Here is a 24,491-nt window from a genome sequence, read left to right as displayed (position 1 = left end):
GAACTATTAAATGGTGATTTTCTTGAGTCAAAATGAGAGTACCCCTAAACATTTTTTTGGGGGGGGGAGAGCACTGCTTCTGGGATTCCCTTGCATCTGTGAACTGCAATTCCCACTGAAAAATAGCTTTGGTGGGGTGGAGTGGAGACAACTGCCAATAGATTTCTTTCCTTGAGATTGGTAGCACCTAGCCAATCAGGACGCAGCTATCTGTGGCAATTTGCAAAAAGTGGTTTGGTCAACAGCAGCACCCATAACCAATCCACTACAGGCACTTCAAAATATCCCTGCCATTTAACTCTGATTGGGATTCCCAGACCAATCCCATTGTTGCTTCTGCTGCAGTTCTGTTCTGAGAGAAAGAAGCTAATAGAATCTTAGCCAATGCAACGTCAGAGACTGGGTGGGAAGCAGCAGGTAGAGCAGTTGGAAGGTGTGTTTCTTACCTTGGTTTAAAAGCAGGAGCTTTTAAAACCATGAATGGCTTCTATGAGTGCATCCAGCCTGAAAAATATTGTGTAAGTAATTAGGATGCTAGTGCTTCTGTCCCATTTTCTAATGTTCCTTTTGCACGACAGCACCTGTTGCATTATGGAACGGTGACTTTTTCACCAATATACCGGCATGCCATGCTAAATTCCATTCACACCAGTGGGCATGGTGTGGCACAGCAATGAACGTCATCTCTACTCCCCCACTTTTTCCACACGTGTGGTTCTGTTCCACTGTGTTAAGATAAGATCTGAAGGGCAAAACAATACACGGGCACAGAATAAGTGAAGATAAAATGTAAAGGGACCCCTGACCGTTAGGTCCAGTCACGGACAACTCTGAGGTTGCGGCGCTCATCTCGCTTTATTGGCCGAGGGAGCCGGCATACAGCTTCCGGGTCATGTGGCCAGCATGACTAAGCTGCTTCTGGCAAACCAGAGCAATGCACAGAAACGCCGTTTACCTTCCCGCCGGAGTGGTACCTATTTATCTACTTGCACTTTGACGTGCTTTCGAACTGCTAGGTTGGCAGGAACAGGGACCGAGGAACAGGAGCTCACCCCGTTGCGGAGATTCGAACTGCCAACCTTCTGATCAGCAAGCCCTAGGCTCTGTGGTTTAGACCACAGCGCCACCCGCGTCCCTGTGAAGGTAGCAATGCTGGGGTTTTTTAACAGACCTGTTCCTTGAAAAACACATGATAAACCTCTGAGTGCCAGACTTCTATTTAAGGTACAGGAGCAGGGGCGATGAAAAAAAAATGTCAGCCCTGGGTGAAATAATCTATATTCCAGCTTCTGGTCCAGACTTCCCATTGCTCTGGAAATATTTTTTTAAAGGTTCTTAAAATCTATCACCCATTTATCAGTTTAAATGGGGGGGAAATGAGAGCCGGTTTGTTTGTTCAACTCTGAGGGCTTGTCCACAGCAGTGTTTGCCCCACTGCTTTTCCCCAGGAAAACCTTTGGCTTACTGCGGATCTGGACCAAACAGCAATCATGGTAAAGAGTGGATTTTCCAGGGGAAAGTTGTGGGGCAAATGCAAAACTGCTTAAATCCATGCCTATAAAGCACAAGGCAAGTGGGAAACCACCCAGACCCATGCTTTCTAGGCACGGGACAAATGGGCGAGCCCTGACTGTCTCTTTCAATGACTGAGGAAATGATGCCTCTCTCTGTCAGTAAGGGCCACCAAACCCGTATGACAATTGATAGCTGGGTGTGGAGCACCTTTCACACACTTGTGTAAAACCAGTTAAAAGTGCATGGTTAAAGCTAAATGGGACTAAACCGAGTGGATGTTACTTTTCCTGGAGGGTCCTCTGAAAGCACGGGAGAAGATGTTTTGATATGAATGACAGTTATTTAATACATAACAGGTTTGGCCATTGCATTCTCCAAGTGCCCAGGGTTTTAAAATTATCCTCCAGGCAGCAACTTTTGCCTTTGTTAGGCTTCAGGTCTGTGGTGAAAACTCAGTAGGAGAAAACTCCCTGGAAGACTTTAAACTCTATCAGACCTGGCTTGATTGCAATCACCTCTCCGAGGCTCCCCAGTCATTCACCAAGCCAATTAGTGTAGGCCTCGGTAGATCTCCCCCAGCTGTGAGCTGAGTGAGGGAGCAGGACTCCATTTTGTGCTCTGACACACCACCTGAGTCCCGCAACCAGCTAATAGAAGTCTTCCAAGGGCAAACGCATCACAATGCCATTCCATTCACTCCACAATTCTCCTTTTCTCTCCGCCCTTCCCCCTCCCCAAAGAGAACTGATCTGCAGGCAGAAAAACCCATTTACTCAAAAATAAGAGTAAAATGTTTTTTCTCCTTTCGATAATGTTCCCGGTTCTTTCAGTAGGTATTATGCTCCGTAATGTGCTGCGCACACCCATTTTGTCATCGCTTTGGGTCATCCTTGCTCACAATTGGTTATTTACTCAGGGGCTTTTGAAATTATTGAGTTGACACATCTGTCAGACGGCAAAAGCAGAAATGCTAAAAGGTCACTTGGAGAGAAACCAGCTGCTTCAGACAAACCTTTCTGTCTTCAAATAGCACAGTCATTACTGCTTGGCAGATGGGGCCCCGGCTTTCATTTCTGTTTTTTCTCCTTCACTTCAGGTATTTAGATATATACTACCTCATTGCCAGGTAAGCGTAGGCCTTGTAATTACCTACACAATAGGCAACTCGCTGCTTAAGGAAAACAGCTCCATTTCCCTCCAAACAGAGAGCCTGTTTCCTCCACAGATACAAACTACAGAACAGCTCACCACAAACTTTCCAATTAACAGATTAATTTTGACAGGAATAAGCACATTTTTATTACTCCTGCTTTCATCATGATGCCATGAGACTGGCATTAAGTGCTGAGTATAATGCTCTGAAGCGCCTACAGAGACTTTCAGCAGCTATGGGATATGGCTGACCAAATAATTCTTAATCACAAATAGATCCGAGAAGTTTGGCCTCCCTTCTGGGTAGCCAAATATTCATGAACAGGTTATTCAAGCACTACATCAAAGCTGGTTGTGATAGAGTATTTTGCACTGGCTGCATATGGCAAGGTGGAAGAATTTAGAGAGGGGTTGCTTATGAGGCTACAATCAGAAGGCAGTCTTGGAAATAAGTGAACAAAGCACAGCCATGTTGCCTCTACAGACATGGAGCCTCAACTCTGGAGTGACAATTCTAAATCTGGAGTTCAGAAGACTCAAGGAACAGAATTAGAATGAGTTGGGCAAATTATAATTATCTGTACAATCTACCTTTAAATACTTTCTAGTGAATTGTTTATTTAGCACATTCTCTCAAAGAGCTCCAGTGGCCAAGGTGGAGGTTATCCAATTAGTGTTACAATATTCTATCAATGTAGGGATTATCCAATTAGCATTATTCTGTGTTGTATATTGTGTATATATATTCATGACTGGTAGGTGGCAAACTTTGTCTTTAACAGCTGCACTGCAAGGGCTCCTGTGTCTTTAACAGCTGCATTGCAAGTAGAGTGCAGCAGATGAAGTTTTTCTCATCTCTTTCTTTAATGTTCACTCAGTGGGGTAAGTGTACGTGTGTAACAGGATGCACTTTGTAAGAAAGACACAAATTACATCATTGCTAAACTTTTAGTTTTATCCATGTTTGTTTTAAATTTAGTTGGTAAATAACAGGTGGGGTACAGCATGCTGCCATCCTAATCTGGCCCTCAGCTTCTGGTATTTACCATTTTAAAAACAGTTGCATAATGTGATTGTTGGAAACCAGTTGTGCAAGAGCTTCATGTGGGCAGCAGAGCAAGTATGGCGCTCCAGTGCCATCAACCTTTCACCTCTGTGCCTATCGTTCTTCTTGATACTCAGTAAAGAATTCTGACTCTGAAAGCTTACGTAGAACCAAGCAGTTCTCTGTGCTCTTGTCAACACACAGCCTTCCAAAACGCATAAACCAGCTGAATTGGACTCTTGAGGCTTATACAGGACACAAAGAAGAAACAACTGTATAAATCTGATTGTACCCCAATCCCAAATTGGAGTGATTCAGAAAGCTTCTTGACAAAAGCTAGTGCATGCAGACAAGAGGCAGTGCATGCAGACTGTGAGAGTCACTTCACCCGGACAATTATTAATAATCTTTTCAACCAAAAGCTACAGCTCACTTTCTTTTGTTTTTCCAACAAAAGCTGTGCTGCTCTGAGTTGAAAAGGACAAGTGACTATAAAAATGTAAGCAGGCAACCCCCAGCTGAGAAATTTTAAAAGAGGGGCCATTAGGTCCAAAAAAAAAAAAAGGAAAAGGAAAGGGCATCTATTTGTGTTCCTCTTCTAGATGTCCATGTAGGGGATGGGTGAACTGCTTTGCCTCCCTGAACAAAAGTATATTATGACATTACAACCCATCTGTTTTTCACAAGCACAGAGGTTTCTTATCCCTCAATGCCTTCTGACACTGGCTTTTAAAAAGCATGGTGATAACACGGATACTCGGTCAGTGTTGACTGCCATCAGCATTTCGTTTGAATTGCTGGGGCTGAAAACAGTCTAAAGAGGCATATTAACAAAATGAGAGTACAGGGAACAGAGTTGTGTTATAGCCTCAGCTCTTATCAAATTGGGTACTGGTATTCAGCATCTTCACACTGATGTATACTTTGAAGTACCTGCATAGAGGTGTCCTCAGATAATCATCTTTGGGGATTTTCAGGTGCTGATGCAGCACTGGAACTGGCACATTCTGCTGTGTGCTTATATCTACACTCATGTAATGAATGTTAAGTTGTTCTTCTGTAAATGAACAATTATTGTGGTAGCTTAAATCTCCAGTGATCTTTCCTCCAGATGGATCTGTAGTCTGTAAATGTCTGCCTTGCCACTCAGGGAAGTAAGAATGTGAAAACGATATATTCCTCTTGAACAAAGAACATATACAAGACTCATTATTTACACGGTAGAATCACCCTCAAGTATGTTTTATAGTTCGGTGAGTTTATGTTATGAGCATTCCAACATATGTGTGAGTCTGAAGTCCATGCTACTTTGGGAAGATTTTCTAAGGAGGCTCCTACCACAGCTACCACTAATTTCACAGCTGTTTAGTTCCAGTGGCATGCCCTGTGTTGTACAGAAAGTGAGTGCCTTTGCCCCTGTTCAGATGGATTCCAGGAAGGAACGGAAACGAGGCCCAAAAATGGCACAGGAGTGCTGTGAACAGAAAGCAATCATTGTGACATGTAATCCTCATCATGCCAGAATCTCCCAAAAACAACCTTCAAGTGGATTCACCTTTCTCAAATATGTGAAACAGACCTGCGTTTTCCCTACTTACTGCTTTCATCATTATGTCTGCGATTTGTCAACTGCATACCTATAGCTCCCACACCCAAGTGCTGGTTTTAATTTTTAAAGCAGGGATGGGGAAACTATGAAAATCTGGATGTTACTGGATTCCGATTCCCATCAGCCTAGCCATAAAGGTTTCTCCCATATGTACGTACCCAAACTATAAAATCCTCTTTACTGGTCCCACCATATGAGGTGTGTAGGCACTGGAGAGAGTGCCTTTTCAGTAGTGGCACCCCAGTTATGGAATCACCTTCCCAGAGATGTTCACCTGGCACCATCTTTGTGGTCTTTTTATGACAGGTGAAGGCAATTCTCTTCACCCAGATCATTTATTGATTTATGTATGTATTGCTTTGTGAACCAACGAAATCACTAGTGTTACAGGGCTTCTATAGAAATGTGGTTAATACAGAAGGAAGGAAGGAAGGAAGGAAGGAAGGAAGGAAGGAAGGAAGGAAGGAAGGAAGGAAGATTGGCTTTTGTTTGTTGGGCATTCAGATAGTTGAGAATGGAAAAGAAACAATAGCTATTGCAGTGAAGGCCATCCTTTGTGAATCATGGCACAATCATTCTCACACAGTAAAGACAGACCACACCCCATTCCCCAAAGACCCTTGACATGTCTATTAGCTTTTCCTTTAGGTTTGCATACCTCTCTTGCCTTTGAGCTGGCCAATGTGTGGATTGCAACCTGCCTTCCTCAGGGAGCCAAAGTTCCATCTAGTCCAGAATTCGGGTCTCATAGGGTCCAACTCATGGGAAGCTTGTCAGTCGGACATGCCCACTTGTGCTCCCTAGCAATTGGTATTCCAAGGTTTATCACCTCTGATGCTGGAAGTAGTCCATGGTAGCTGGTAGCCATTCACAGCCTTGTCCTCTATGGATTTGTCTAAGCCCCTTATAGTTGGAGTAATGCACATTACTCTGCCTTGGAATACTAGTGAAGTAAAACATATTGACACTTAAAAAGGAGTAGGTAAAACCATTCTGCCCAGGGTCTAACTGCACTACTGTCAGAAACCCAGATTTGGCCCTGGGATCTTCAGTTCCCAGCCTATACAGTGAAGTAAATGCTCCTGCCTCTGGTGCAATATCTCAACAGCGTTGCCAAAGAGGGAATAATCTGTTTACCTGGCACATGTCCTGACTGCAAGCCAAGAAGCATCACTTTGGCATATTCCTTCATTAGGTACACATTTTTGTTTACAGTTTTCGGCAACAGTTGTAACATTTTAGTTCCCTCCTTGTAAACCTTTTTTTGGTGTGTGTTTTTGGATGCATAAATATAATATTAAATACTCTACTTGAAGAAAGCTGTAGTCTGAAAAATGGGCAGATGTTCCCTGCTGGGTAATGAGAAACATCTTTCTCCAGTTTTCCTGACAGACGTAAATGAAAACGAACACACAGCCACACGTACATTGCATTGCACTTGTCTCAGAAACATAATAAAACCTGGAGCTTCTTGCAAGAAGTAAACAAGCAAAGGCAGGTGAGCATCAGATGTGTTTTGAATGTTCTAGAAAGATGCACTGAAATGTCACCCTTAATTCTATAACACCAAATAGTATCCAGAATCAATTGTACAAATTGGGGAGAGTTGCATCATTGTGATTTGCACATCTTACTTTAAGAATTGGGAATATTTTGTGCAGTGCTTGGGTTGAGGATACATACAAACTTGCACTACAGTTCTGTATTCGCCTACTTAATGGACTCATTCCTATGAAACTGTATACGATTGCAGCGTAACTCTTATTGCTTTCTTGTAAGCAGTGCTTTTTTATGGAGGGACACAGGGATACGCATTCCCCTAAACATTTTGTGAATCTAGGTTTGGCCTCATTGAGGGGCAGTGTTTCAATATGAGTAGGAAAATGAGAGAAAAAGCACAGCTTGTAAGCATTAAGGAATTATTCACATTTGCTACAAAAGTATAAAAACCATGCCTTTGCCATGGCAAGATTCCATGCTGCTAAAATATGCCAATGAATAAAGGTAAAAGGACCACTGACAATGAAGTCCAGTCATGAACGACTCTGGGGTTGTGACACTCATCTTGCTTTACAGCCCGAGGGAGCTGGCGTTTGTCCACTTCTGCAGACAGTTTTTCCGGGTCATGTGGCCAGCATGACTAAGCCACTTCTGGCAAAGCCAGAGTAGGGCACAAAAACGCCGTTTACCTTCCCGCTGGAGTGGTATCAATTATCTACTTGCACTGTGTGCTTTCGAACTGCTAGGTGGGCAGGAGCTGGGACCGAACGATGAGAGTTCACCCTGTTGCGGGCCTTGAACCGCCAACCGTTTGATTGGCAAGTCCAAGCGGCACAGTGGTATAACCACAGCGTCACCTGCGTCCCTTGCCAATGAATACTGGAGCCCTATAAGACTTTCCCGCCTGATTAAGGAAGATGTGAGGTGGCAAATACTCATATGCTGGCTTCCTCCTAGCACAGAATGCCAGTGAATACTTTCTTCTGGGGAGCAAAAATGGAGCAGAGCTATTGCCTGCTGCTCTTTGGGGGGGCTACCAGAAGTACCTGGTTGGCCACTATAGGAAACAACAGGAATAAGGCAGTGAATAATCCATGAGATACATACCCAGGCATTTCTTTAATAGCATGTCCACACTGCAGCATCCCAGCCATGTTCAGAGGCAGTGCTCATTTCTTGGTTTGTTTATTTGTTAGATTTATATTCCACCTTTGCTCCAGTTAACTCAAGCAGTTAACTCCCCACGACGTTATCCTCACAAAAAGGTTTAGAGTTGGTTACCAGCCCAAGGTCACCCAGAGAGATTCATGGCCAAGTGGGAAGTCCCAGTCCTAGTAACTGCCATACTACTGGATTAGGGCTGGACGCGGGTGGTGCTGTGGTCTAAACCACTGAGCTCCCGTTGCTCTCTCCCAGCTCCTGCCAACCTAGCAGTTCGAAAGCCCACCAGTGCAAGTAGATAAATAGGTACTGCTGTGGCGGAAAGGTAAACAGTGTTTCCTTGCGCTCTGGTTTCCGTCACGGTGTCCTGTAGCGCCAGAAGCAGTTTAGTCATGCTGGCCACATGACCAAGAAAGCTGTGGATAATAATAATAATAATAATAATAATAATAATAATAATAATAATAATAATTTATACCCCGCCCATCTGGCTGGGTTTTGCCAGCCACTCTGGGCGGCTTCCAACAGAATATTGAAATACAATAATCTATTAAACATTAAAAGGTTCCCTAAACAGGGCTGCCTTCAGATGTCTTCTAAAAGTCTGGTAGTTGTTTTTCTCTTTGACATCTGATGGGAGGGCGTTCCACAGGGCAGGTGCCACTACCGAGAAGACCCTCTGCCTTGTTCCCTGTAACTTGGCTTCTCGCAGCGAGGGAGCCACCAGAAGGCCCTCGGCACTGGACTCAGTGTCCGGGCAGAACAATGGTGGTGGAGAGGCTCCTTCAGGTATACCAGACAAACGCTGGCTCCCTTGGCCTGAAAGCGAGATGAGCGCCGCAACCCTAGCCTTTGACTGGACTTAACCGTCCAGGGATCCTTTACCTTTACCTCTGAATTAGTTACTGAAGACAACACTGGGTAGGGTTTGCCATATTTCAAAAAGTGAAAATCCGGACGCAAAATGTGAGCTTTTTCCTGCAAAGTTGTTGAGCTCCCCCCCCCCCAAAAAAATCTGTCCGGATGCTATTTCCAATGGGCAAATCACAGATATGTCCAGGGGAACTGGACATATAGCAGCCCTAACACTAGGAGACTCATGTCCTGATAGTGGGCTTGCCATAGGCATCTGGTTTACCACTGTGGAAAACAGGATGAGATGGGCCTTTGGTCTGATTCAGCAGGCCACTTCTAATGTCCTTATGTTGGATGCTGCAGGTACAACCAGAAATAGTGCCCCTATTAAAGGGTATATCCCTTTTCCCCAGGGTCAATACACCAACCTACCCTCCTCACAGATATATTAAAAGTGGAAAGCCAGTACTGAAGGCTGGGCAGCCTGGTCCCATCAGCAAAGTGTGGCCAACTGATGCATGTGGACTTTGAGGAGACAGCATATCAGAGCCCCGAAGGAAGCATTGTGCAGATGTGCAGATATGCACTAAATCCTACATAGCTGCAGCATTGTGATGCAATGGCTGGAATGATTCTCAGCACATGGTTCAGAGCTAGTTTTTGTTGACTCTCTAAGAGAAAACTAATGAGTTTCTTAGAAGAGCTTTGGGGCTTCCTGTGATTTAAAACTGGCAGTAAAAGGGGGGAAAAGACAGAGAAGGTAGTTGGTTAATTGACCTTTATTGTGCCTTCTGGTTCATTTAGAAATGGAAATTAAATTAACATGATAATTCAGTCCTACTGAGTTAAGGCTGCTATAAACCCATTAAATTTTATGGCAATTGATTTAGCATTTTTTTCTATTAACTGGGTTTAATTTTCAATATTGTCATGCAGATTCGGAGAAGTGGTTCATTCACTTGGGTTCCTTCAAGTTACCAATCGTAGCTGTTTTATGAGGGTAACTTAATTATGGAAGAGCACAGGCCCTTGCCATCAAGAGCATGTATTAATCTTGAAAATGAGTCTGTGCAAAGAGCATGGAAAAACGAGGGAATCCAGAAGATTGTGTGTTAAATGCCATGGGAAAGCTCCTTTCACCTATCACCAGTGACCCCCTTCCCCTGAAATTCTCCAATAGCCAAAGATATATTTAAGATTCACCTGCCGTTCACCATAATACAAACTCTTTCTATACCCCACATTTTGCAGTAACTTGTTTTTTTAATTTCATTTCTAAACCCAGTATCTCTAGATCTTAGGCAACCTCAGGCTTGATTCTGTTCTGCTCACGCCCGTTTTATTGTGGCCAGTTTGTATTTTCCTTCTGCTAGGACTAATTTTGCTATTTCGTTAGCATTGCAGAAGATGATAACAACTATATCTTATACAATGACCAAACTTCACTAAACAACCAGGATCCCACAAGGAAGTAATCACAAAACAAGGGTACAGACTAGAATTGTAATGGCAAATTAAATTTTGAAGGAAAGGAGTTCATTGTGGCAATTCTCATAGCCACTCCTGCAAGGACAGTCCAAAAAATGCAAGCGGTTGTGTCGCTCTATTATTATATGTAGACACAATCCACAGAGCAGCAGTACATAGATAAATGCCCAATGTATAAGAAACAACATGATTGGAATCCTATACATAATTTCCTGGGATGCACCTCCATTGAACTTTATTGAACGCAGTGATAATTCTAGCTGCCTAGGTTCAGCATGTAAAACATACTGGATCACACTGCATTGTGGGGGGGTATTTTATAGTTGGAGTGTTTTAATTTATTTAATTTATTTTTAAAATTATTTTATTTGTTATAGGGACATCTCTGTCCCTTTCTCTCTTCAGCCCCAGCCATGTAACAAACTTAAAGCACATTTATAACTTTTTGTCATTAGGGATGGAGAGAAAAAATCTGATCTCACCTAATTCACACTTTCTGAAACTATATGTGAACCAAAACACAGCCATCCTTCGAAATTCACAAATCTCAGAACTTTGCAATGTAGTACTCTAACCAAGTAGTGTGTACAAAAATCCCTATGATAGTGTAAAGTCTGCACATAAATGCAAATAACAGTGAAAATATCATATAAAAATGTGTCAGATTGGGGGGATTGCTTGCAAAAATGTGTATGTTAGTCAAAACTGCATACATACAAAACATTTATTAGAGGATATTTGCCCTAAAATGCTGATGAATTGTTTTAACTAAAATTCACAAATTGCCACAGAAATGTGAACTGAGTTTAAGATTGTAGTTTACCCCTCCCAGAGCTACATTTCCCAGCACCCTGCAGAAACTACAGTTCCCAGGGTGCTTTGGAGGAAGCCATGTGCTTTCAATGCATGATGTGGATGCGACCGATACATTGAAAGCTCACTATAAGGCAGTTATATAAGTTCCTCTGTGCCAGTTTCGTGACAGTTCATCCACATAAAACTGATACTGTAACCACCTTCTTATGAGCTCTGCTGTCTGAATGAAAAATAAAACCCCACATGATCGCCATTTTACCTCATCAACAAATCTGTGAACTCATCTGAAAATATATTTTCCTCCTGTTTAATATCTGTGCTTATAAATTTCTGCAATATTGATCTATCCTGTGTTGTTTGTTTCTGTAATTGTGTTTTTGTGTATATATATATATATAAAAGAAAGAAATAGCAACATTGCTATGCGGTTTGGTGCCTTAAGGGCGCACACTGAATGGCTGAACAAAATGACAGTAATAATAATCAGCATTTCAATGCAAGATTGAATTCAACTCTCTGACTCAAATTCAGATACAGTTTCGAGCAGATATTCCCCAGGGAGCTCTGAATGCTAGGTTGGGTTAGAGCAAGTATTTCTTAGGATGCTGTTTGTAATTCGTGCTGTTTTGAGATGTATTATTTCCATGTAGTCCTTTTCTTTTGCATCTACTCACTCATGGAGAGACTACAAGGGTGTGAATCCTGGCTGAATGGTGAACGTCAAATGTAAAGTATAATTAAGACAGACAGATGCTTACTGCCCGTGACTATGTGGAGCAATTCTGTTCCTCACTCTTTCCCCGCCAATGATGATTTGCAAAAGAGCCTTGTTCCATATTTAAACATTGTTAGTGTATTGGGAGCGCTTTGGGTAAGCCTGGAGTTATTCAGGAAGCAATTTTAGAGCAGTTGTTGTTTTTTATTAGCTGGTAGGCACTGGAATTTGTGTCAACATCCTATTCCCCTGAATTCTTACATGACTGAAGCTGACATATTTTCCATAGCCATAAATATTGCAGAAGCTGCTCTTGTGTGCAGGTAAGCATTTTACTGTGAGGAATTAATGGCAAACAGCTTTTCTTTATTTGATCAAAGGGGAAGTTATACAAAATAGAATACCCAGATCATAAATTCTTCACTGATGTGTATATATGGGTAAATCTCTCTCTAAAAAAAATAAAAAAGTAAATTCATTATAAACTCTTTTGATGAAACCGAAAGATCCAGAAATATATACATATTTAGGCACATTTCTTTTTCTTCTGGCCATGGACTTTTTATTATCTGTGATCTCTTGGGTGGGTGGGATGTTTTAATCCTGCCATTTAAATATATGTTTGACGTTTAGATTTTTATTTGTTTTGTTTTATGGCTGGCCCAAGTCAGACAGATGCCAACAATGAAATGTGTATGGATTTGTTCATAGTTGCAAGTCACTTTGAATTACTTTTGCAAAATAAAGCAACTAATTTATTTAATAACTAACAAACTAACAGAGAGGGTGGTAAACACTGAAATATTTATCGGTTCTAATAATCAATGGAGTAGGGGGGAAAGTATTTTTAAAAAATATTTAATCTGCTGTTTTGAGTCAAGCTCTACTGCTAGTCAGTGTTCCTTAGATTCGATGGGACTTGGTCAAGGGTAGTTAGCTGTTCTCAAGGAAATGGATGCAAGTCATGTTCACCTGCCAAAATCAGGGCTGAAGTCAGTCTTGGTAAAGGGGTGTGGGTGTTTGGGTGTGTATCACACACAATAAAGCATGGATTTCAATGCCCTGTCCATTTCAGATACACAGTCATGAACCTATCACTACCAACCTGCTTGCTTTTGAACATGTGAAGCTAAGTGGCAGGACAGCCCCAAGAAGCTGCCTTATACAGTACCAAATTAGACCATTTGTCCTTCTAGTAAAGCATACCCTCCAACAGTCCTCAGATAGGGACATTTCTCACTCTCCCGCCAACTGACCCTTCTCGGCACCCCATTTTTTGTCACACACACCCCTACAGAGCATTTCCTGTCAGAGGAAGGGCGAGTGCCACCACCACCACCATGACACCAAATGGACACACTAAGAAGTCCCAAATTCTGCACCCTTTTTCCTCAGAGGGGTGTTGTTCACTAGCTGCCAGGCACCCATGTAGAAACTGAAGACATTTTCGTTTCAACAAGCTTTTCCAGCTGGGTGGTAAGGAATCCATTTTGCATTGTTTTTAATCCTATCTTCAGAAGGTTCTGTTTTTAACTGGTTCAGCTGGTTGTTGGGGTGTGTTTGCCAATCGCCTTGAGACACATATAAAAGATGGCTAATAAATTAACAAATGAATCATTCACATTGTCCCGTATGAGAAGGGAATTCTCTTCATATGCATGGTTTCTGTTGTGGACACTGGAAGCTCCCCTCTCACGAAAGGGAATGGCTTGTCTTTAATGTAAGAATGCACATGTTCACTATCAAAGCCATGGCCTTTGCCTCAGTGAGTGATTAAGGAATGTATTATACATTCAGAAAGTATCTGAAGTGTACGTGAGTTCCCAGAGGGCAAGACACAGTGATAACAGCAAGAACCTTTATTGAACTAACAGAACTGGACAGCAGGGGCAAAATAACTGCTTATATACATTTCTGAAGGCCTGGGCCATTCCCACTCCCAACATGATTGGCTGTCTAAACTTACAAGCTGCGAATCCTGACTCAGAGTTTAAGGGCCAATGGCAGAGGCCCAAATCCTGAAATATTTTGTGATTGGATATCATGTATCAAATCAGAACACGGGCTCAGACTCCTTAGTCCAGACTCAAGCTCAGGCAAACACAGACCACTGAATACATAACAGTACCATAATGGGATTCTGTAATATAATTAAAACTGTGACGCTTGTTTTAATGGATATGGCTGATGAAGTGCACTGCAATATTAATATTAAGAAATATTGTATTAACTGCATTTTTAAATATGTTGTTGTGAGTTGCCTTGGTTTTGTCAGAAAAAGGCAGGATTTAAATAAAGAAAGAAACTCTAGCTATCACTGCTCCCCATTTTACTATCCTAATCTTTCTCATTTAACTCCTTCCTTCCCGGTGGAACACAGTCTGGCTACAACCAGAACATGCATTTAAGGCATGTGGGGAAACCACAGACGGGGTTGATCTAGCCCAGCTAATATTGTCCATTTTGGCAGAGGCTCTCCACAGTCTTAGGCAGTCTGTCACATCACCTGCTTACCTGAACCTTTTAACTGAAGATCCTGGGGACTGAGACTGGGATTGTCTGCCACTGAAAACATGATTGCAAGAGGTTCACTTAGCATTTACATATCAATAGACCCTGATGATATGCTTTCCTTTCTGTAGGCAGTGAGTTTTTGACACCATGTCATGAATACTGGGGAATGCTGGGAATCACAATTAGGTGAACACTATTAACCTCATGTCTTCCTTTTTGGTTCCCGTAAGCACAATTCAAAGTGTTGGTGCTGACCTTTAAAGCCCTAAATGGCCTCGGTCCAGTATACCTGAAGGAATGTCTCCACCTCCATTGTTCTGCCCGGAAACTGAGGTTCAGTGCCGAGGGCCTTCTGGCGGTTCCCTTGCTACAAAAAGCCAAGTTACAGGTAACCAGGCAGAAGGCCTTCTCGGTAGTGGCACCTGCCCTGTGGGATGCCCTCCCACTAGATATCAAAGAGAAAAATAACTACCATACTTTTAGAAGACATCTGAAGGCAGCCCTGTTTAAGGAAACTTTTAATGTTTAATAGGTTATTGTATTTTAGTGTTCTGTTGGAAGCCGCCCAGAATGGCTGGGGAAACCCAGCCAGATTGGCGGGGTATAAATAATAAATTAGTAGTAGTAGTAGTAGTAGTAGTAGTAGTATCATCATCATCATCATCATCATCTGGTTGGCCGTTGTGAGAACAGAATGCTAGACTCAATGGGCCTTTGTTGGTCTGATCCATCCTAGCTCTTCTTATGTCCTTATGACTTGGGCAAATGTCCACAACATTTGTGGAGAGGATGTTTATCAGAATGACAGCATTTGATAAGGGGCAATTTGACCCTTCGTTTACTCCACTGCGATTTCCACAAAAATACCCAACCACTCCATTCCGTTTGGATCCCATGGGGCAAGGTGGAACGGTAGCACAAAGAAGAGCTTCTAGTGAACAACTCGCTGTGCCTTTTATTGCTTCACATCCAGAACCTCTTTCAGACCCCATCCACTCCTTGAAAAGTGGAAGGCCTTAAAGGGGCAGGCCTCTGGTTTACAGCACAGTGCTCCATTGTCTCTCTAGCTATGCTGCCTGCACTGAGGCTCTGCTCTGTGGCGTGTGAGTCCTTTGGAGGCAACTATGTCGGTTCCTTGCTGGGCTTGGGAGCTACAGTTTCTAACCCAGGCTATGGAATCTTCAGCTCAGGAGTCTCTGTCATCTCCAGAGGTTTCTGGCATCTTGAGATCAGGGGTCTTTTTTTGGTGGTGGTGCTTGGGCCAAGAGCTTCCTCCATAGGCATCATTCAGCCTTTGAGTCTGTATCCAGCTCACTGCTAAAGACTCTCCTCCCTGCAAGAGAGAGGAGTGGTTGTGGCCGGGAGCCGGACTCCGCCTCAAGCAGGGGGTGTTTGCCCCCTGCCTCCCACTCACCTGGCTGGCGCCCACACCCTCGGCCAGGCACCCAACCAGGTGCCTTCAAGGGGGCATGTACAGCAGCCTAAATTGCTGCGGCACCAGCCTCCAGCCCTCACTTTTTGTTGTCCCGTCGCGAGTCACCCACCCTCCACTCCCTTAGAGCAGGGTTTCCAGTTTTCTTTTGGCCTTGCTATGGACCTTAGGTTAGTCGCCCTGGTTGTCCGGGGGGGGGCTGGTAGGAATTTTTCCATTTGGCATTAGGCTTTTTGGTTTTTTCGCCTACCTCATAGCAATCGTCACAACTTTCGTGGTATTGGTGGGTAGGTTAGGCATTGGAATAATGTGTTGTGGTGTCGAAGGGCTAGGTGTGGCCATCGCCTGCACCTTCAATTTTTGGGCATTCCGTTAAAGGAATCTGGCGGTCGTGTATTCTGTCCGATGCCTGCTTGGCGGGAGGCCATGGCACGACCCTCGGTGACATCAAGGGAGAGCTTATAGTTGGATTAGCATCAACAGGCTCCACCTACTGGTGAATAAACCCCCTTTGTTTTTTAGACTCACCCCTCTCCAAGTGGGTGGAGTCAGCTGACGTAATCCAATGCCTAAGCCAATACCTTTTCACTTGCTGTAATCAATAAAGTTGTGGCCTTTTCTTGCCCATTAATCTCATATCACGTGTCCTTGTGTTTCATTCCACTGCGCGGGGTTCGGGTCCTCGAACCACAAACTTCAGGTATGTTACACTCTCCCTGCTAACAGATGCTTTCCCTACCTAAACTGAATTGTAATATTCCATTATGGTTGCAGTGATGAAGGAAAGGATTAAATCTTCTCTCTCTGCATGCTGCAAATCACACACACACACACACACACACACACACACACACACAAACACACCCCACACACACACAAAAACCCTTCACGCCTGTAGTAAATAAGAAAAACCAACACCAGGATTGCAAGTGGCACTATTAACACATGACGTCAAGCCCTCACTCTAGAAGATGACACAAGGGAGAAGAGAGGAAATTTGCTGATGACACTAAATTGTTCAGGGTTGTTAGAACACAAATAGGATTGTGAAGAGCTCCGAAAGGACCTCTCCAAACTAAGTGAATGGGCAGTAAAATGGCAAATGCAATTTAATGTAAACAAGTGCTTTGGTCCACCACTCAACAGAACTTTAAGGAGTGAAGAAATCATCCCCTGTATTAGTGATTCAATAGCACTCTGCTAGTGAGTGCTGACAGATAAGTCATGGAGCATTCAGTTACCATCCCTGAAACACCCCTGTTGTGGGACTTCTGCTCCATGACTGAGCCCCAAGCTGAGCCAAGATGTGCCAATGTATCTTCAGCAGAGCTGGAGTTAGGGACTTGAGCCAGAGCTAGAGACTTGCCACATCCTAACTTACTCACCCTGGCAGATTTTGGCTTAGGATGGCCCAGTGCTATTTTTCTAGGAAACAAAGGGGGAAAGGGGGGGGAAAACACCTCCAATGTTCTCTTATAATGGCAATAGCGCCCAGCTGAGAGGTGCCAGAACTGAGTCTTGGTGAATTCCGGCTGAAAAATGCCCTGGGATTGCCCTCCTTAGTATAACAAAGTCACACTGCTATGCCGCTCACACTGCTGTAATGATATGTAAGGGATAAGAGCCACAATAAAGGTAAAGGTAAAGGGACCCCTGACCATTAGGTCCAGTCATGACTGACTGGGGTTGCGACACTCATCTTGCTTTATTGGCCGAGGGAGCCGGCGTACAGCTTCCGGGTCATGTGGCCAGCATGACTAAGCCACTTCTGGCGAACCAGAGCAGCGCACGGAAACACTGTTTACCTTCCCACCAGAGCGGTACCTATTTATCTACTTGCACTTTTGACATGCTTTCAAACTGCTAGGTTGGCAGGAGCAGGAACCGAACAATGGGAGCTCACCCCGTCGCGGGGATTTGAACCGCCGACCTTCTGATCAGCAAGTCCTAGGCTCTGTGGTTTAACCCACAGCACCACTGGCATCCCAAGAGCCACAATAATGCTTTTCAAATGTAACGGTTTGTTTTCTAATTCAATCATGAAAACATTCAAGAGTGGGCCTTTGGACATTCCTGAATCTTGCTCCTCCTCGCTGTTTAATTTATGTGCATGTGTCTGTGCACACACACAAATACACACACACAGTGAAATCTGATGACCCTCTACCATCTTAGAGGGTTGTACAAGTTCAGGCATAGGTGATGCGTATTCAAGTGACATTCCTATGTATGAGCTCTATTGTGTTTCTTACTGCTTAAGAAACAGACTCCGCATAGATTCTATACAGAACACATTCCTTGAGCAGTAATTATTATAAAAGCACGAAATAGAATTTAAGTACAAATCAAGAGCTTTCTGTTCTATCCGTTTTTGTGCAGCCTTCCCTAAATTGTGGCAGCTACTTTTTCTTTTGTTTGTTTTCTGTTGCCATTTCAGGAGATGGTAAATACATTGTGCCATACCATTTTATGTTTTATAAAAAGGTGACCCTCACTTTCCATTTCAAATGCGGTTTCTTTAATGAAAATATTGTAATGTCAGTCCATGCAAAGCAAGTGCATATTAATATGCGTTTACATCTGTCTCATATTAATATTCATGCCTGAATCCACATCTCTACACAAAGCCAATTTTCTGACCATCTGTGTGATGGCTGGTGGATGCAATGAATAAATTTTATTTGTGAGGGGAGTGATAAATCATGTATCTTCGGCTTTTTTTTCTTCTTCCTTCTTCACCCACAATCTCTGCTCTTAGGTGCTAAAATGTTTTCATCGTGGTTTGGAATTTTTAAGCAAAACCAAGCGATTAACCCCTTCGCACCTTTCTGTAGTTCTGCCAGATTTACAAAAGGACGTAGGAAGAAGCTTAATGAGAAGCAGGAATGTGTGACTCTGCAAGAGCTCCTGCCACTTTAGGTACATCATCTCCTTGTGTGTGTGTGTGTGTTTCTGAATTGCCTCTTCTTATTTTAGGAATTCATTGGACTTGGTAATTTAGAGCTTCACTCTGGTACCTCAGACACCAAGGAGAATATACACTATTCTGGGAGCGCCAACTTTCATTGTAAAATTCTTGATCATTTCCATCATGTGTTTCTTTTATGTATTTCTGTCTTATGTCTGGTAAAATCCTCAGAGGTGGGGGATTATTGTTATCGATATTCTTACTGATATTCTTATTCTCATTTTTATTATTCCTGCTTCACTTACATGTGAGGAACTGTGGTCAATGGTTCCTTAGAGTAAAGATTTACTGGGCTTTTACCTCAAAGCCTGTTTTCAGTGGCAGAGTTCAACTTTGGAACATGGAACCATTTTCATCACTTTATGTGATGAGCAAAAGGAATTCTCTCTGCCTGGGTTCCAGGGGCACATTCTCCTTTTATTGCATCACAGATGAGCTGCAACAGTCATTAGAACAATTCTAGGCCCTAGAGTAGGAAGAGTAGCGAATTTCACTGGAAATGGGAGCAGAAATGGTCAATGTTCACTTATTTGTCCTTTGAATGGAACAGAAATCTATCCAACTACCTATATTGGTATTTGCTATTGCTTTCAGTCTGCAAACAATTGAATGTGGATTTACCCCCTATTTGCATGGTGTTTCCTTTGCACTGAAATGAATGAGGTGGAATAAAGTAATGACAACATAATTTACATAATTAATTTTGTGTGTCACATAATTTTTGCCACACAGGACAACTAGATGAATAATGTAGCTTTTGGTGGAAGTTGAACTGCAATGGCATACAAACAAATGCATGTCACAAATGCAGGGTAGAATGGAAAACCTTCTGACATTCCTGCCCTAGAACCAGCCGGCATACAAATCTGGGCTTCCATAGTGAAGATTGAGCTCTTGGTCCATTTCTGAGCTCAGTTCAAAGTGTTGGTGTTTAAGATCTCTGCATGGCTTGGGACCCAGATGTCTGCTGGACCAGCTTCTCCCATATGTATGTTCATTCACTGAGGTCATCATCTGAAGCTCTTGTGTGAGTGCCTCTGGCGTAGTGGTTGGTTCAACACATTAGAGCTGTGAGTGGGAAGTATGAGTTCAAAGATGGGTCTGGTGCTTTGGCTGATGGTGCCATGAAAGAGCATGCAATGGTGGTTGAAGAAAGAGAGCTTTCTTGATGGTGGCACTCTGCCTTTGGAATCTCTCATAACAAAAAGGCGTCTGCAAAAACCCCATCTAGGCCAGCATTCTGTTTTCAAATTGGATAACCAGATGTCTATGAGCATAAGCAAAACACGAGCATAATAGCCTTTTCACAGGAAGGCCAACTGATACCTATTCTGATCTCATTTTGGTGCCAGGTGAATACCTTCTTACTTTTCCCATTCTTCTTACATGGAAGTAGTATTATTCTAGTTACACATCTTGAATTTGAACTACTGTGTTTTGTCACTGTTTTAAGTTACAGATGTTTAGTTTCTGTTATATTGTAGTTTCTATATCCATATTTTAGTACAAGCTGTCCTGAGAACACTACCAGGTTGAAGGTTCAGGGTACAAATAAATATAATGTGATTTCCAACCTTGACTGAGATCTTCTTATGAAATTTGACACATTTAGCTTGGCTATAATGTTTAAATATGTGGCTGAACTGGAATTTTAATCCAAGCCGATGGAGTTCAATGAGACTTATTCCCAGGTAAGTATATATAAGGTTGCCACCTAAGACTTTGTGTTATTCAGTGTAGAGAATCAGAATCAGCATCAATATAATACTCCACACATCTGTGAATGATCAAACAAGCAAGTGCCTCCATCTGCCTTCTACACATGAACCATTTTGCCAGTCTGGGTGAGATATTTAGTGATGATGAGGAGAAATACTATGCTAGGTTTCCCCCCTCTGTGACCTATTATTCCCTGCCCTCAGTTACCTTCGGAACAAACTAGAGGTAAGAAAAATATACAGAGATTGGCTAAATATTAAGTCTTTGGTGTCTTTCATGACATCACGAACCAAGACACCAGACACATCTTTCATTTCATACCAATTTATACGATTCCAGCTCCCAGAGCTAATGAGTTGAACCAACAGTTGTCCAGCAACTGAATGATGTAAACTTTAACCATCTCACATCTACTGGAGACAAAGATCAGTTCTGTGGCAGTACTGAAACAATAGTTTTAGTGCTCCTGTTTTAAGAAAGTGTTTCTCATCTGCAGTATTTATAACTGTATCTTGACTACGACATTTTTAAAAATTAAATTCTGTCTTTGGTTAATCTGCACCTTTTTAGTAGATCAGGTTGTTTTAATCAAGAAATTTAAGCTATTAGGGGTTGCTGTTTGGAGGAGACATCTCTTTGTCATAATATATGGTTCCACTCTCATTTGTTGCTCTTCAAAAATATTTGAATCTACTTTCTTTACATGTATTAATATGAAATTAAGGTTGGTAAAAATTGAAGTCTTCTGATTCTTTCCCTGATTCTCTCTGTTTTCCTAAGGCAAATCTCCATTCCAACAGGACAGAATTTATGAAGACAACCAACTTGCATAAACATACCCAAGACATTATGATAAAACGGTTCAAGGAACCCATGAAGTGGAAGGTGGTGTGTGTGTGTGTGTGTGTGTGTGTGTGTGTGTGTGTGTGTGTTTTTAAATTTCCTTTTGGCAGGCCAAAGGCATGTCACTAGCATGTAGCCTACTTCTGCCTTTGACAGTACAACCATATGTTAGTTTTGACATTTTTTGTTCACTGAAGTTCAAAAAGGAATTTGAAATGAGCTTCGTACATCATCTGCATAATTAGCAAGAAATCATTTGTGGCTCCAATCAATGCATGCAATTTTAATAAATTGCTCTAATAACAACTCTGCAGAAATTAGACAAAGCCGTCATTGGGTCAATCAATGCTGCTCAAGAAAATAGCATTGTAATGAAACTTCAAATGACAGTGTAATTCTACTTCATTCCTTTTTTTATATTATTTAGGCAAATAATGTTTTACTGAAAATCTTTTGCAAATGGAGGACAGAGTGGTTTGAGAGATTGTTAAAGAACATAATGCCTTTCATCAGTAGATTGCTATCCGAGCTTTGTAGAAATTGAAAAATGTTACAATGTAAGGGCTAATGAGTGAAGCATAAGTTATTATCACCCTTTAAGAGGAACTCAGTTGGCAATGGGTATCTTTCTTTTTTTTTAACATACTCAGTGCTAGAGCTTTTGGATCCTGGCCCAGGGGACTGTCAGAAAATATGATGAAGTGGCCTCTGGACCACAAAAGCTTAGGCTACAATAAATCAGTTTTAAGGTGCCAAAACAACCTCTTTTGTTGTTTTTGCTGCAGCAGACTGACATGGCTAGCGCTTGAGATGTTCTCAGTAATAATATGCTTATTTATGACGTATTTATCTTGCTTTTCCTCCTAGGAGATCAGGGCAGTATATGGGGCTGCTCCTATTTTTATCTTCGCTAGACTGATATATAATGACTGGCCCGAGGTCATAGCCAAGTGGGAAATTGAATGCAGGTCCCCCATGCCAAGTCTGACACACTATCCCTTACAAAACACTAGCTGTCCTTTATGGGTGGTCCAGTGCCCTACTTTACAGAGGACAAGCACCTAATTGAATGCATCCTCTATCTGAAGAGCTGGCCATGCGCTGTTAAACATTTCTGGTCCAATTTCTAGGCGCTTGTGATTATGTTTAAAGCTACAATGACTTGGGCCCTCAATACTTCAGTAGGCATTTCACACTTTAGTCTCCTGCCTGCCTATTCAAATCATTTGGAGGGCTGCTTTCTTCTATGTTCCATCTGTAGGAGCTGTATATTATGTGGAGACATGGGGGGAGGCCTTCTGTGCTATCTCATCCTGACTGTGGAATGCCCTCTGCTCACTGGCTCCATCACTGGTCTCATTCTTCTGACAACTTAAAACCTGGCTATTCACTTAATCTTAATTCACTTAATATGGTCTGAAGCTCAACATCAAAAAAACCGAAGATCATGGCCACTGGTCCCATCACCTCCTGGCAAATAGAAGGGGAAGAAATGGAGGCAGTGAGAGATTTTACTTTCTTGGGCTCCATGATCACTGCAGATGGTGACAGCAGTCACGAAATTAAAAGACGCCTGCTTCTTGGGAGAAAAGCGATGACAAACCTAAACAGCATCTTAAAAAGCAGAGACATGACCTTGCCAACAAAGGTCCGTATAGTTCAAGCCATGGTTTTCCCGGTAGTGATGTATGGAAGTGAGAGCTGGACCATAAAGAAGGCTGATCGCCGAAGAATTGATGCTTTTGAATTATGGTGCTGGAGGAGACTCTTGAGAGTCCCATGGACTGCAAGAAGATCAAACCTATCCATTCTTAAGGAAATCAGCCCTGAGTGCTCACTGGAAGGACAAATCGTGAAGCTGCGACTCCAATACTTTGGCCACCTCATGAGAAGAGAAGACTCCCTGAAAAAGACCCTGATGTTGGGAAAGATGGAGGGCACAAGGAGAAGGGGACGACAGAGGACGAGATGGTTGGACAGTGTTCTCGAAGCTACCAGCATGAGTTTGACCAAACTGTGGGAGGCAGTGGAAGACAGAAGTGCCTGGTGTGCTCTGGTCCATGGGGTCACGAAGAGTCGGACACGACTAAACGACTAAACAACAACATTCACTTTATTGTTTGTGGGATGTAAGCTGCAATTGTATTTAATGTGCTTATGTAACCCAAATTTTAGCTTTTAAGAGGCGTGTTGATTTGATTACTGATGTGTTGTTTGTAATTTTATGGCTTGGAACCCACCCTGAAATAAGCATTGCAGTCTGAACACTGATGAGGGTTTTTATTTCCTTGCCTAGAAGCTATGTTACCAAACAAGAACTTTTAACAGAATATTGTTTGATGGAAGGTTCCTTCACACATACATACACACACACACACACACACACACACACACACACACACACATGGCTAAGTCAGCCAGCCTTGTGAATTCAAAGATTAGAAGATTTTCATGTCTCTAGTTTCTTTCTTAAAGAGCCAACATTTTCCAAGTAGACTTTAAGAAGTTTCTCCAAACAAGAGATACAGATCTGACTTTATCGATTCCAAGTTTTTAAATAAATGTTCTGTCCAATCAAGTATAAATTATACTCAAGAACACATTTCTATGGATGCTATGTGCAAAAGCTGATTTCTTCCTCTGCTCCTCTGTTCCAGAGCAACATTTGCAACACTATACGCAGAGAGATTATCTGCACTCAGTATTATTATTTTTTAGTGCACAAAGCTAGTGTACCTCGCAGTGAGATTAATTATATGGAAAATAAAGAGGAGGCTGCTGCCTCAGTTCTGTTGTGTTTTTTTCAGTAGGAGTACAGGAAGAACAGAGGAGTCTAAGCCATGAATGTGCATCCTTCATCTCAGATGCCTGCACTGATATTCTATACAGCCTCTAGCAAAATGTTGAAGAATGTGCTTGATTCCTTTGAAAAGTTCCCAAATTCTTGGGAAATTTGGGGGGAAAGAAGGGCCCATGCTATGACTCAGTATTAAAAGTTCAAATTTTGAGGGATTTTTCAGTACTTGTAAACAAAGAGAAATACATTTGTTATTTAGAAAGATATGGGGGGGTTAAAAAAGACAGACAGAGAGAGATTGCTCAAGACATAACAAATAATTTCTTTTATCTAATAAATAATAATTTAAAATACTTTTATCC

At 42.3% G+C, this 24,491-nt stretch overlaps 1 long non-coding RNA gene across 1 annotated transcript; it reads left to right on the top strand.

Annotated features, from left to right (window-relative positions):
* Positions 1 to 399: 399 nt before the first annotated feature.
* LOC310848736 lies at positions 400 to 24,281 on the top strand. Its single transcript, XR_014566565.1, has 6 exons — positions 400 to 518; positions 3,450 to 3,549; positions 13,154 to 13,332; positions 20,383 to 20,461; positions 21,270 to 21,385; positions 24,151 to 24,281. It is a non-coding gene; the product is annotated as an uncharacterized lncRNA (long non-coding RNA).
* Positions 24,282 to 24,491: the final 210 nt, after the last annotated feature.

Source organism: Podarcis gaigeae (assembly GCF_964106915.1).
Source record: "Podarcis gaigeae genome assembly, chromosome: 7".
Classification (NCBI taxonomy): Eukaryota; Metazoa; Chordata; class Lepidosauria; order Squamata; family Lacertidae; genus Podarcis; species Podarcis gaigeae.
The sequence above is the reverse complement of the archived record's forward strand: the minus strand, read 5'-3'. Positions and strand labels throughout refer to the sequence as shown.